General features: G+C 32.7%; 1 protein-coding gene across 4 annotated transcripts in view; it reads right to left on the bottom strand.

Annotated features, from left to right (window-relative positions):
* The window catches only part of TSC22D2 (TSC22 domain family member 2), a 48,726-nt gene that overhangs the window by 20,701 nt on the left and 15,194 nt on the right, over positions 1-12,831 (bottom strand). For 2 of the 4 annotated variants that reach the window (XR_007126926.1, XR_007126931.1), the window contains one exon: positions 1,987-2,145. The exons of the other annotated variants lie outside the window; for them this stretch is intronic. The gene's annotated coding sequence lies outside the window, so the exon portion shown is untranslated. The remainder of the gene's footprint in view (positions 1-1,986; positions 2,146-12,831) is intronic. 4 annotated transcript variants of the gene reach the window in all.

Genomic DNA, 12,831 nt, shown 5'->3' with positions numbered 1-12,831 from the left:
TCTAATGCAATAAATAATTATAAGCAACTTACCACATTTATTTATTTGACAGGTGCTTTAAAAGATGGTTTTATAATAAAGGATGACCCACTGCTACTTAAGTTCAAAGGAAACCTAATTTATGTATTCACATCTTCACTCAATATAAAATTCTCCCTTATCCTTTAAGTTCCCCAGAGCTACTCTTGGCATACTAGGATACAACTGAGAGCCATGGTTCTAGTTAGAAAGCCAGATTTGAATCCTAGCTCCGCCACTAAATGGCTATGTGACCTGAGCAAGTTATCTAATCTCTCTAAGCTTTCAATTTCCTTCTCTGTAAACTGAGGGTACTAGTATCTATATAATACAGCTGTTGGGAAGTTAAACATGCCCCAAATAGGCAGCATAATGTGTGAGACTGAGTAAGCACTAGGTAGCAAAAATAAAACTATTCTGTGGAGAAATCCAATGAACATTTGAGCAGAGATTGACAGTATGAAATTCCTGAGCTAAAAGTGGGTAAGCTCTGATCTGTTCCATCACTCTCGCACTTATATTAAACTAGCCTTGGATAAAATTCATTAAGAGTTACAGAATCAGTATACTCATTATTAAAAATTTCTTTCCTACATCATGTAAGTTGCATATATAACAAGGCTTGTCTCTCATAGATACATTCATTAGCAATGTTATTCAAATGCTTTAAAAAATCTGTCAAATGCTCTGAACCTTTCACCAAAAACTGAACATACATTAAATTCCATCCAGTACTTCACAGGGTTCATGATCTCCTGAGGCCCACCATCCACTGACAACTGAAGATGAATATCCTACACTAAAGAAACTAGAAATTATTTTCCTAATTACCAAAGTTATGGAGTTATTGTAGTAAATGAAAAAATAAAAAGTTTATAGGATCCAAGACAACTGTTATTAGTTTGTTGCATTTCCTTCCAAGCTACTAAATTATTGCAATTACTGTTTTACAAAACTTAAGTTTACAGAATATGATCAAAGTCATGGAATACCGTATCAGAAACAATTTAGAGTATCACTCAAAAGATAGGATGTATGTGTGTAAGGGAGAGACTGACTAAACCCATAGGGTTAAGGATAAAGTTAGAAATAGATATGGTAGCCTATTCAATAATTTCAAATAATTTGTGATACACTTACAGAATACGTACACCATACTTTAATGAAAATATTAATTCTACAACTGTATGGCTTTGGACATACAACTTAACCCAAGTTGTTCTTCATCTGCAAAATATGATGATTTCGGACTGAAGACTAGGACTTCATCTTAGTCTAAACTGTATCATTCTAAGAATCCGCTACAAAATACAGCTGTGTAACACAAAGCAAAATAAGAAGCTATATAAAACAAGTTTTAAAATTTTTGTTTTCCAAGCAGAATATGATGCTGAAAGGAAATCTTTCATTTTCAGGGCATACAAAAAGTATATTATTGACTTCTAGTATACTATTTTCGTTTGATATTGGTTCTCAAGATAAGAACTGAGAAAGCTTTCCTGGCTTTATTTTTACAGACATTTAGAAGAAAAATAAAATCCAAAAGCAAAGTAATTTAAACTATATTTTATGAAGAAAATGGATGTAAGGTCTTTCTTTTTAAAAATAAAAGATTAATATATTAGTTCTCAAATATCTCCTGTGATAATAACTAAAGTATTTGGGGCCCTTAACTACATTGTAAGCATCTACAGCAGATGCCATAGCAGTATTTAAGTAATGTTTATATAACACAGGATGTCACTTTGTTTTTTAAACTGATTATTAAACACCACTGCAAAGATACGGCCCTCAGCCTCATGAAATTTTGAAAGGATTACATACTCCCAAGTATTTAAAATTCCAAGTTTGAACTTATATTTAATACTATACTCTTAGTTATACAATGTGCTCATTTTGTTCATAAATATTCATCTCAATACAATAACATCAGGTATAATACATAAAATCTAATCCATTAAGTCTTACCAATTTATGACCTGATGAGACACTCTTGTGGACAACATTCAGTCCTTAGAAGCTAGAATAACCCTCCAACCATGTGAGGGCATCACAACTTTTAAACTTTCGGCTTTCGATCATTATTATGTCACATTCCTCCTCCGATGCTGAATTCTAAAAAAAATTCTAGCAAAGAGTTTAAGTAAATAAGTGTTTTAATCAAATAGCCTTTAAAAATCTTTTATAGCAAAGTTTTATTTTTTACCATGATTACACAACTGATATTTTGTACTTAAGTATTTTTTAAATGTAAGATAATTTTATATTTAATCTGGATACTTCAAACTATAAATTTCAACATGGACTTTCAGGCCATCAGGAATACTTGTTAGTAAAGAGTCAAGAAGAAATGGAACCAATTAAAGGCTTAAGATCATGATCCAGAAATTACGATTTAACGCCGTAACTTGCTACAGACAGTTTTGAGGTCCTACAGAATGGCACTTGAGTCTATTATCTGGTTCATATCCATATGAATTTCTAGGCTTCTAACACAGGTGAATGGATCAGTAATAATCCATACCAATCATTTAAATGCTCAAGACAGCATTCAATTTTTATAACTAAATCCTAGTCTGTCTCTACACCCCCCAATTTTAAAATTAGTCAACATGGTGGAAAGAATAAAATTTTATTATGCATTTTATATAACAGGCATAACAATGTATCCTTTTCAGAAGTGGTCCTATAGCTCATCTGTGTATGACCAAAGAACAAAATTAGGGGTAGGAATACTTAATAATGGTAAAAATTACTTAAGATTAATCTTACATTTGTTAAATTTTTTACAAGAAAGCTTTCAATTAGGCATCTATTTTAATTGCTGAAGGGTAATATTACCGACATTTTCTGTGCAGTATGAATACTCATTTCTATTTTTAGTTGTCAGTAATCCGCAGAAAAGGCAACCCACAAATTTATGGGCATGTTTTTGCCTAAATTAACTCCCAAAATAAAATGACATAATGGAGCAAGGGAGAGGGGTAAAGGAAGCCATCACTGAGGAAGATCAAAATATGCAAAGCCATAGCAAACTCAAAGACAGCACTGTAAGGAAACTCTGCAGCAATCTCCAGAAACATGTAACCCAAATATAGGGGGTTGGAGTTGTGCTGTTACAGATTTTAACTTTTAACGGGATTTTTCTATTATACATGGTCTTTGAAAGTCTCCCACACAATCTGAAGATCAGGATTTTTCCAATTTACAATATAATCTTTCCAAATGTAATCTCACAACACATTTGACTTCAATAAGATCATACTTTACTATCTTTTGTCAAAGCACAGCCTTATGATGTAATCACCTGGTGAAGGCAAAAACCCATACAAATGAGGATAAGTAGTAGTTTAAAGTTGTGGTCATTCCATCAACATATTACCAAAACATTTTTAGCAAGCTTTTATGCAACTCTTGTCTCCTATCAACCAAAATACTACCATAATTTTAAAAAGTTCTTTGGATCATTTACTCTTTCATGGGACAAGTTCCATGAGAAGATACAATCAATACCTGGCCATATGTAGCAAAGTATATCCTTCCTGAAATATATGTATTTGTAATGCTAGTAATTTGGCTTGTCTGTGAAGGCTTTGATGGACTGGCCATTTGAGGGGCTGACCCTCTGTTAAAGGGCCTGTCAACAATAAGCACTGTTATGACAAATGCCTGGAAAGCCTCTGGAATATAGAATTAAAACCAGTCATATAAAGCCAATTTAGTTATTTTCCTATGACATTTGTAGAGAAAATTTTTTAAGGGCATGTGCATTATACAAATACAGGGCAAATTAAGGACTTAAGAGCTGTATTACATTTAAAAATACAAAAATACAAAACTTCCATTATCAGATTTTTCTCCACCATGCATTTTCAAAATTAGCTGCTACCAGAGGTTACCTTTGAAGGGTTTCAATGACCAAATTCCAACATGTAGGAAATCCTTATTAAAAATTTGAAATAAAACTGGGTAACTGAAATGTTTGTAGATGAACATAGTTAGGATTAATTAGATATCTTAAAAAATGAATTTAAAATTAGAATCCTCCCCAAAATGAGTATTTAGAAACTTATTCTGATGTATCAATCATAATCTCCAATCTCTGGCAAGACTGCTATCAAAAACAAATCCCAAACATTTCCCATATTTATCATTTCTTTTTTTTTTTTTTAATTTGTGAGGAGGAAAAAGTCCCAGTTAACTGAGAGTGAGCTACTAAGCCATATACTATAGTCCAGCAAAAACTAGGTTTAAGTTTATTATTATTTAGCTAATATTATGGCAAATTTATATTGATAGAACAAAGAGCACAGGGCAAGAAGATGGATGACCTACAATTTCCAAGTCACCTGAAAACTGATATGGGAAATCAAACAAACATGTAAGAGTTCCTAATGGAACTTGCTATTTGAATAAATGTCCTTAGCTTTGTTTGACACAAAATTTCACTTTCAAGTGTATACCACCTTCTTCAAAAAGTTCATTATATTGTTTTGAGAAATCTTAGACACGATAAATAAATGCTTGCTTCCCTAAATGTCAGAAGTGCTTATTTTTTAAACGGAGACAAAGGGGAAATGGGGCCACCCTGTATGCTCCTAATAAATTACATATAGTCCTTCCATAGATTAAGTATTGGGGAAATGAGGCTAGGAATATCAAAGATAAGCTTGTGAAAAAAAATTAGTCCAAAGATATCTAATAGAATAAGAACACTGCAAAGACAGTGTGTTCTAAGAAATTCACATATAAAAAGACATAAACAATTAGAGAAAACCTTATATATATGTGGATCAGCCAAGATATAATTTAAGATGATTAGCTATGTTAAAAACTAAGTATGAGAAATGTAAGAAAATGTGTTTAGCAAGCTATGCATCATATCAAATGTACCTATTAGTGGAAGAAATGCAAAATACATGGCTTAAAAAAATTCATACAGCTTCGGAAAATACCCCTAACAAGATAGGTTATTGATATTTTGATATTTTAATAGAGCATGTTCATTAACAAATGTTGATACTCCTCATTCTTTCAAGAGAAGTAGAAATAGCCTATAGAGGATTAAAAGAAATAGAAATTGGGGGTTGGGACAGAAGATAAAAATGGAAAAAACAGAGTAGATGGAAGCCAATTATATATTATTCAAATACATATGTGATAAGGAATAAACGGGCTTTGTGAATAGAAAGCAGGATATCTGACTGAGCTTTTACTAACAACAGCTATCATTAGGAAATACAGCTACTCTTAAAATTTAAGATAGCATGACATATTATGCTTTTAAGAGTTATTATCGCCTTTCTTGAAACAAAGCATGTATGACCATTCCAGACATACGTTTAGCACTATTTTCTGAACTAAGTTAGCAATATCTAAAACAGAAGTAGATGCTGCAAATAAATTTTTTGAAGATGAATAGTTAACAGTCACTCTGAACAGAAGGAGTAGGGATTAGTCACACTAAACAATTCCTTTCCCTTCTTGTTACCCTTCAAATAGTGTGTAGATGTAGGGAAAGAATACGATCTTTATATTGATATAACACCAGGTAGATATGCAGTAAGATACATTTCTGGCTTCCAAGACACAAGTTACGTATACCACTATTTCTGAGCCAAATACCACAATTAAAAACTGAAAAAAAAAAAAAAATACAATGAGCACCTTCCAAACCTTTTAGTATTTATAACCAAGATCTTTAAACTCTGAAACCAACCAGGAAACAAATTTTGCATAAAAATGCTATTTCTTAAAGATATATATCATTGAATACATTTCTAAATTACTACCACCTATTTAAATTTACTTCTGTCAAATATGAAAAATGTTTTAGAAGTAGTCAGCTGAAACCCAAACACAGAAGCTAATTTTGGGTAAACTAATGCATTTGAATACTTTATATGATCATCACAAAAATCTAATATATATCTTGATTTGGTGATTTAGAATATTAGTACAAGTTCACACATGCACACACAAAGAGAATGCCGAATAGAATACAGTCATTTCTCTCATCTAACTATGTACGAACCCAAATTAATGAAACAAAACTATAAAAAATTCCACTTAATATTTTTCTTTCCAAAAGGTTGCAAAACTGTTTGTAGGTTTAAATACACTGAAAGAGTTTTAAATTTTTTCATTGTTGAAGACTGGAAGGAAAATAAAACAAAACAGATGTTAGGTTTGTTCTGATTCAACAACTTCAGGCCACATATTTAAATGTCCTTTTCATCTGAACAAGTTCAGTAAGTTTTTTTTTCTTAAAAAGCTTTTTTACAGAGTTCTAGATTCTGCAGAAAAAAATAAATTGGGTTTAGCAAATTAGTTTACACACTAATTCACACATACAAATTTCTGTTCTAGTCAAAGCTTTGGTTGACTTAAAATTATTCTGGTGAAAAGTAAAAATGAATTAACAACACCACCACAACCGTACCAACTATTTTCATCTATTTCAACTGTTTCTCAAATTTCACCCTGAAAATAATTACTATGATTTTTCAGAGTAGGCTGTGATGACTTATGTTAAGAAAATTCACTAACTAAAGAAAGTGGTAAACACATGAGCAGAAATATATAATAATGGATGAGCTGTCAATAATTTCCCATCACCAATTCTGACGTCTGGTTATATGATGAAAATAATGTCAGCATGGCAGGTGTCCCATTTCAGCTAGTCATAGCAAAGCTAAAAGAAGAGAAGAAATGCTTAGGATCCACTGAAACACCATATCAAGCAATGAGATGTAGATCTGTGGTTAAAAATCTGGCAGTAGACAATTAACCTTAGACAACTATCAGAATAAAACTAGGAAGACACAAACAATATAAAAGATAGCAAATACATAATCTGTAAACCCAAGAGGTGACTAAAATGTCTTCAAATTACACTATTTTTTCCAATTCCAGATAATTAGAATCCCAAGTTAATAAATATGTGTGTGTGTGTATACATATAAATCATGATATAGACAATAATTGGTACATGAATATACTTCAATTTCTGTTCTAAGAGACACACCCACATTAATGTCTACATGGTCTCCTTCTCTTCCCATCACCCCCCCACCCCCCCAAACTCTGAGCAACAAAAGACATCCTCTTATAACATTTTTCGAGTCCCAGTAGCTATTTAAGCTGAATTTTAGGCATCTTACCTATCTCTCCTTCCCACTCCTTATAATATGGACTTCTTTTAGGCTACTCTAATTTAAACTTTAAAACAGTCCTACAGAAGACTAATGTAAGAAAAGTATTTATTTATATAAGACAGAAGAAAAAAGACAGGTGTTTGATAATTAAATGTAATCTGTGATCTTGTATTGGCTCTTGGATCAGGTAAAAAATGGTCATGAAAGACAGTGGGACAACTGTAAAATCTGAATATAAACTCTATATTACATATTAGATAACAGTGTATCAAACCTTAATTTGCTAATTAAATTGCTGTTACATAACAGACTCTTCTTAGGCAACATATGCTAAAAGTATTTTTAGGTCAAATGGACAGGATATCTGAATCTTATTCTTAAATGGTTCCTAGATAATACGTTAGGATAATAAAGCAAGTAAGACAAAATGTTAATGTTCAATCTCGGTAAGATTGCTGGAGCTTCTTATTACTCTTGTAATTTTTCTGTAAAATTGAAATTTTTTTCAAAATAGAGAATCAAACATTTTCCCTTCTTTTTGGTTAGTAAATAATAGTCTCAGAATCTTCCAGTCTCTTAAGATCACTTATGCTCTTCAGAGTTTCTCCTGTTCTCTAAAAGTAGGCAGTGTTTCCCAGTGGCCTGGCTTAACCCTCTTACCCTACTCTGCTCACTCTTGACAACCTCCGCCTTTCCTAAAGCTCAAACTCTAAAATAATAATAATGAAACAAATAAATAAATGGTCTTCAATATCTTCTAGCCTTAGCTTCTCTAACAAGCTGTGTGTCTGCAGCTCCAGTTGTTACTGAGTTTCCACCTTGACTTTCTACCAGCTCACTCAACCAAAAGTAGCTAAAACCAGAATCTCAGTATTATTTTCACTTTTCCAAACCAATTCTTTCACTAATACTTTCTAATGGTACCACCATTCCCTCAATTAGATTTGAGACTTTGCAGTCAAATTTGACTGCTTCCCTATCGTATCTCTTGAGTTGTAACATCATCTAATTCCTACCTTCTGTTAACTATTCTTCCCTCATCTCCATTGCCTCATTCAGGCCTCCATTACCTTTCTATTACCTTTGGTTTCTGTCCAATCCAGTATCTCTTCTCTGTTGTCTTCAAATGATTTGTGCACCAAATTTAACCATCCTTATCACATATGCTCTTTACTTTCACAGTAGCTCACTGTATTCCCCAAGCTGGAATTCTCCCTTTCCCTCGGGTCTTTCACTCTGTATGACCAAATTCTACCCACCTTTCAGGTTCCAACTCAAAAGGTCACTTACTAAAGAAGCTCTGACCAATACCTCCAGCTGTACTTGAGAGACATAAAATGTTTGAATTTTAAATGACAGTTATCACTTTCAGTCATGTGATGATGTTCTTACCTATCTTTTCCCATATCAAGACCCAGTTCATTGGTTTCTCTATTGTGATCACCACTTAATTGCCTCTGATATGGCATTCTTTCCTAAGGGTTTGCTAGTCTTCCATTCCTTAAGCAAATATACAGCTCTTGGAGGTTTTAAGTAGGCCAATGTTAACTCACAACCCTGAGATAAAGACCTGTGCCGGGACTTAGTCAGACACCCCTCTTTCATTTTTTCTGATAATCATGGCCAACAATGACAAAGCAGAAGTAACTCAATTCCAATGCTTTCCTTAACTCTTCTTTCCCATTTAGAACTAAGTGGGGGGGGGGGGGGAATAAAACTCTACAGAATAGGGATTTTTAAAAGTGGCTTTAAGTCTCATTCAAGGTCAACATTGTTGACATAGCTAGGAAGACAGTTATTAATTGTATTAATGTTAATTTATAGTGATGGCAAGACTATTTTGCAGAGAGGCATCCACTTGCAGAAAGTAAGCTCAAGCTGCTCTTGAAATACCCCCCTGGCTATCCACGTAAAGTATAAAGTAGCTTCAAGTTTCCTTTGTATTTAGAATAACTATCCTATAGAAATGGAGTACAGTAGGTCTGTAATCATCTCTTCCTGTTTTTTCTAGTTATAAAAAGATTGCCTAAAATTATATTAGTTTTTGTGATGGATCTGTAACTTGCTAATCAATATTGTAAAAAGCAGGCAACACCTAGGTACTTTTTACTCTACATTCTAAACTGATAAATCTCAACTTTCCTGAATTTACATAGAAGTTCTATCAATTTCTCAATTTCTTCACATGCTTCAGACTGTTTAATTTATAAATGCGATCATCCAATAATAGCTAAAACTTCCTGTTTTAATGTCTGAACATTTATCCTTAGGTTTTTTTATAAATCTGAGATCCAGTCCTAAAAGGTGCCAGGTCACTAAAACTTTGTCCTCTAATTTCATGTCTTTGATTATCCTCTATTGGTTATCTGTAACTGAAATAGGTCGAAATGTAATCACATAATAAATCATGTAAGTACTAAGTACAAATTATTAGAGAATATATTTGGGGTGCTTACAAAATAGTTCAGGTTCATAGCCTCATCTAGTAAGTAGAGAATATCTCCTAATAAGGAGAGAATATTTGACTAGTAACAGTCTCCAACAAGTAACTCACTATGGTGATTCTTCATAATTACGTACTATTAACCCTTTAACAACATGGGTTTGAACTGCACAGGTACAGATAAATAAGGATCTTATTTATCTATGTTTATGGATACGTGGTTGATATATTCAGTTACATGCGTACAACATAGTATAGTGATTTACATGAATTTTTTAAGTACTTAAATGTATTTTTCTCTTATGATTTTAATAACATTTTCTCTTAACTTGTAAGAAAACAATATATAATACACACAACATACAAAATATGTGTTAGTTGACTGTTTATCAGTAAAACTTCCCATCAACAGTAGGCTATAGGCAGTTAAGTTTTTGGGGAGTCAAAAGTCGTACTTGGATTTTCAACTGCACAGGGGAAGGAGGGTGTTAGTACCCTTAACCCCTGCATTGTTCAAGTCAACTTTAGTTCAGATCTACAACTTTGCAGAGCCATATAGATGAATATCAAACATTAGGTGAAAGAATAGAGACATAAAATAAGGAGCTTACAATATTTTGTGTCTTGATCTGGGTCCTGGTTACACAGGTGCATTCAGTTTAAGCTGTACAAATTATGAATGGTGTACCTTTCTGATACAAATTATACTTCAATAAAAAGATTTTTAAAATGTCTTATTACTGAGCATTCAAAAACTAGATTAGCCAAGCTCTGAAACCTGAGTTTTACCATCTGGGTTAGCAAGTACTGGTGGGTGTTGTTGATGTACCCAAGCTTCTCGGAGTATGAATAAAACAAAACAAATTATCTCATATAAGCAGCTTATTTCTGATCTACTCCTAACTTCAAAAATGAAATCTCAAAGGAACAATGATAGCAAATACTGAATACCTGTTTTCTAACACAAAATACGTGATTTAAACAAGAACTTTTTAAATCGAGTAATTTTTAAACTAGATGCAAACAGATGTAAGTGAATAATCACTATAATAAAAGACTAAACAAGACAATTTAACTGAAATCAGGTATCTAGTAAAAAGACCATAAACTTGGACATTTATTTTGAGATAACACCCATGTGCACTACTGCTTTCCTTATTTATTTCTCTTTAAATATTGGTGCTATCACAAGAAAGGACAAGCCAACTCATGGGGATAGTGCACCTAGCAACTGTTACTCTCATGTGTTAACTGCGCTTGTGCATTTTCTTCATTAAAGCAGAAATACTGCATGTGTTTATCAATGAAGTTTAAATCCTGAAAAGTTACCCGATTTTTTCCTTTGGTCTACCTGGCAAAACTTTCTTCCTCTCTAGTGCTCCTTTACCTTACTGACCTGATATACACAAGAGGGTAAATGTGTTTGTTATAAATTCTTACCCTCAGCTTTTTTGCAGACAAAGGACTTCCAATAAAAGCCTGTTCCCCAGTGATTAGTAAAATAAATTTCTAAACTAATTTTGTCAATGTAACAAAGCAATACCAATAATTAAGTTCAGAACTGTTCTTTAAAGAAGAAAAGTATAAAGTCAAAATTTAAAGTTATTATTCTGAAATGCCAACAGGCTAGAGTATCACTAAGCATCACTATCACTACAGTAAGATAATCTCCAGAAAACTAATTACAGAAACTACGTTATTCGTTTTAATAAAAAGTCAATGCAAACATTCTGCACTTCCTAGGAAAGGTATTATTTTCGAGCTGTCAGTATCAATTGTCCTTATATTTGGTGATGGTTTTAACTTGATTCCTTGAGTACTCTGCAAATGACAAAAGAGGGGGAAGACAGAGAACAATGACAGCACCTATAGTAAAAAGGAAAGGAAGGCTTGACAGTAGCTTAAAGTTTAGTACAATAACTGAATAAGGCACGGGCTATGAGTGGCAAGAGAATTTCTAAATACAGGCAGAGGCAAATGGGTGAAAAGCTTCTCAATTTGGTAATTCTAATTTAAATAGAGAAGGAAACAAAGGGGCCATTAGGGAACTCTGAGTCAATGTGAGGAAAGGTATATTAATTACTTGTATTTTGATTAAAAGATACTCTGCTAAAAGAATCCTGGGGAAAAAAAAAAAAAGATTCCGGACTTTCAAGTAAGGCAAAACCAGGATCTTCAGCTATTTAGGGCAGGTTTAATGAAAACTGGCACAGGGCTTAAATTTTAAAGCGGTCTCTAGTGAAAATGAGTTCCACGATTTCATAAACAAGAAACTGAAATATGGTATCTGTCAATACTAATAAGCAATTTTATACCTCAAACTAAGTAGATAATGTAAGGGATTTACAGTCCCATAAACTCCTGAATGGTTCTGTTTAACAGAATCATCCCTGCAAAATACTTATTTGCCAAATTAGTAAAATTGTTTTAAAAATCTATAATTTATAACAGTAAAAAAATGAACAAGGCAATTTGGTGAAATCTAACACAAACATGGTCAGGAGAAGTTATATTTACTATTTTTTTAAAGTTTAACACACATAAATCTTCAACTCTATCTGCAATGAAAAAGAATGTATACTCCCATAATACTTTATTTGCTAATATACCTATTAAAAAGTCTGTAGATATTTGCCAACAGAGGTCATATAGTTAGAACTAATAAAGCTAGCCTACTGCTCATCAACTGAAACAATTTTTTTCAGGTTTTATTTTATTTAAATAATCACTACACCCAACATTGGGCTTAAACTCATGACCCCAAGATCAAGAGCCACATGCTCCAATTGAGCTAGCCAGGCCCCTCAATTAAAAATTTCATAAGCTAGTTGCAAAGTTAAAAGGAAGCCACTAATACTGGGTTGGACCTGTCACTTTAGTACCAAAGGGCCAACTTATAGTGAAGAACGGCTGATCTAGAATATAAATTCTGATTATAGTTTGGCATTAACATACTACTAACACACTATTAACTTCTTTGGCTCTGGATGACAGGCTTCAAAGAGGAGAACAGAAAATACTTTCAACCCATGAGTAACTACAGATAAAGCAACATGCCTCATTTTGATACCTTAAATATTTCTATATCTAAAAAAGAAAACAGGTAAGAAGTATTTAGCTGTAACAACAAATGATGAGTAGGCAACTTCTATGATTGTTTTATAAGGAAACAAAAGAAAACTTTCAATATTAAGTCAAAATTATAAAAAATAA

The sequence above is a fragment of the Lutra lutra genome, chromosome 1 (assembly GCF_902655055.1).
Source record: "Lutra lutra chromosome 1, mLutLut1.2, whole genome shotgun sequence".
Classification (NCBI taxonomy): Eukaryota; Metazoa; Chordata; class Mammalia; order Carnivora; family Mustelidae; genus Lutra; species Lutra lutra.
Note: the sequence above shows the minus strand (reverse complement) of the source record. Positions and strands in the feature narration are given on the sequence as shown.